Raw genomic sequence first — 2,741 nt, 5'->3', positions numbered from 1 at the left:
TGTGTCTGTGCAGTGCACAGTACACTCTGTAGATGTGGTTTGCATTTGCTGCAACTTGGTTCTTCACCGCTCTCATCACAAAACGCGTCCTCGTGCCTCCAAAAAATGCTATCATTTAAGCTAAAAGGTTTACACTGAAATCAGCAGTTGATTTAACAGGAAGCAATTTCCTTGATAGTATGCTGTCTTTCAGTGTTTGCACTGAATCTTAGTATTTTGATTGGTTTTTTCGAGATATTTTGTTTTGGTCTAGGGGTGGTTGTGGTTGTAGCTCAGGAATTGGAGCAGGTCATCTACAAATTGGAAGGTTGGTGGTCCGACCCCCAGCTGGTGCAGTCTGTATGCCGGAATATCGTTGGGCGAGATACCGAACTCTGCGTTGGTGCGTTCATCTGAGTGTAAATGTTAGATAGAAAGCACTTAGGTGTAAATAAAAGTGCCTATATGCGTGTGAATGCGTGAATGAGAGGAAAAGGGCTATACATACATATAAAAATCAGTCCATTTAGCATCTATCAAACTTCCTGTGAACCTGGGGCAGATGCTTGTTTCTCTTTCCTGTACTCTGAACTCTTGAGACTTTTATTTGCATGCACCATCAAGCGTCAGAGACATTGACTTTTTGTCTGTGACTTGCAAGTTAAATCCTTTGTTTTTTAGATTTTCCCTTTAAGATGATGAAACCATAGCCTGCAGTGTGTAGTTAATACCCAGCTGGTAAAGAAGAAACTGATAGGGCCCCATCATCAACATCCAGTTGCTGTGTGCCAGCTAACATCTGCCCTGCTGGAATGTCCTTGAACGAGTGAGCAAATTAATCCATCCCAGTTCCAGTGTGCAGAGCTGCGGCTGACACCGTGCTCAGGCGTCCCTGATGGAGGCAACCCATAAGAATTTCCCTGCAGGGATCAATAAAGTTTCACATTATCCTGACATTAACTGTGTCACACGCAGCGGTTCCCCTCGGGGTCTCTGCACCCTGACTGGACCTGCCAAATTATGCGCTGGTAGCTATTCAGATATCTGAGCTAAGGTGTTTCCATGTGTCTACGGCAGCTGTGTGAAGAGAAAGAAGATGATGTTCAGCTGTTTGATGAATTGCAAAATCATCTCAACATTATCAGCGAACAAAAACACTCGTGATGCCAAATCTGGACGGAGAAAATGCCCGTCATTGTTAGACAACAACAACAACAGGTATGCAGTCTGCATGCATGTGCACGCACCCGCACACACACAGAGCTGAGCTGTTACAGCCTTCTATTCCTGTTTGATTAGAAAGACAGATGGTGTCTCTGTCAGCTCACCAGCTCCCAAGGGGTGCTGGTGGAGGCTCTGTATGTGTGCGCCTATATGACTGCAGGAGAAATGGTGAAGGAGCTGCTGTGTGTCTGCAGCGCGAGAGGAAGAAACGCTTCCCACAAGAATGTGCGTGAACACATTCACACATGAGCACACACACACACACAGCGGGAGGCTGTCAGAATGTGCTTCAAAAGCTTTCTTGTGTCCAATTTAGCCTCCTCCACCCTCTCTGTTCTTTCATTCTGTCCCCTCCATTCATTTATTTATATCCCTTTGCTCATCCCCTCATAGCCCAGCAGCCCTGCTCTTCCTCTCCTCTCCTTCTCTCCTCACGCTGAGAGTGGAAGAAAACACTCCGGCTGCGTACCTGGCTCTCCACTCTGCATGCACAGCCAGAGGAACGCAAACACAAAAGCACCTCCATAAAAATAATAGGAGGGGAGCATCTACTCATTCAGCCAGCTGCTATGAGAGGATGCGTCTGTGAAAGCTTGTCGACGATAGGACGTGCAGCTGGGTTACACCACACCGAGGAAGGGCTGAATATTAAACACCCATTCTTCTCACTAAAACAATGAAATGTTCAGGAGAGGCAGCATTGACTGCTGGGCTCAGATTTATAATATTCATAACACACATAAATATTTTTTATAATCCAGGTCAATTTTTTTTAATTTTGCTTTTTCAACAGTTTTAAGTGACTTCACCAATTTTACATTTCAGTGCCGTTAAAAATAATACCGCCCCCTCTGAGTTACACAGTCTGGAAATGTAAATCTTAACTTTGCTTATTTGTTGAAGCCACACTGCTGACATAAGGCAGCAGGGGCAACATTTAAATATCATTAACCACAGTCTCCAACTTTCAAGCTTTTCTAGTGGCACTTCTCTTCTGTCAGTGTAGTTGTTATTATAAAATTATTAATGTTGACTTAGAAAGAGAAGGAGGTTTTTTAAATTATTTGGTCTGAAGTCATACCAGTGATGCCTCTGGATTAAAACAAGGCTCATCTAGCATTTTCATTAAATATATATTTTATAGTATTATAAAACATTGTTTTCTGTAAGGTTTATTCTTTTTTCCTTCAGCTATTTATGTTGAAAGTATATTTCTTGATAAAACAGTGTTTGTGTTTAGGGCTGTTCTATATAAGGATATATATCGGATGACGATATAAAAACGTCTATTGTTTCATTTTACGCTATCGTTTGTTTCGTGGTGTCGCAAAATAAACTGTTTACGGCAATAGTTTTTAATCGTTTTGGTGGTCACTGTAGTGGCTATATTAATTTCTTAAAGTTCTCTCTTTCTCTTATATTTAATATAACCACACTACGGACAAGCGCCTGTTTTTATGCGTTGTGGTTAGCAACAACGACGGTAACAGCATCGCGTGTCCGCTTGTTTATGTTCCACATAAACCTTTCACAATAAA

General features: G+C 42.2%; 1 protein-coding gene across 1 annotated transcript in view; it reads right to left on the bottom strand.

The window, feature by feature from the left end:
• The window catches only part of ext1b (exostosin glycosyltransferase 1b), a 128,239-nt gene that overhangs the window by 18,012 nt on the left and 107,486 nt on the right, over positions 1 to 2,741 (bottom strand). The window lies entirely within an intron of this gene.

The sequence above is a fragment of the Pundamilia nyererei genome, unplaced genomic scaffold (genome assembly GCF_000239375.1).
Source record: "Pundamilia nyererei isolate P.nyererei 1_Seehausen unplaced genomic scaffold, PunNye1.0 scaffold00226, whole genome shotgun sequence".
NCBI classification, from domain to species: domain Eukaryota; kingdom Metazoa; phylum Chordata; class Actinopteri; order Cichliformes; family Cichlidae; genus Pundamilia; species Pundamilia nyererei.
Note: the sequence above shows the minus strand (reverse complement) of the source record. Positions and strands in the feature narration are given on the sequence as shown.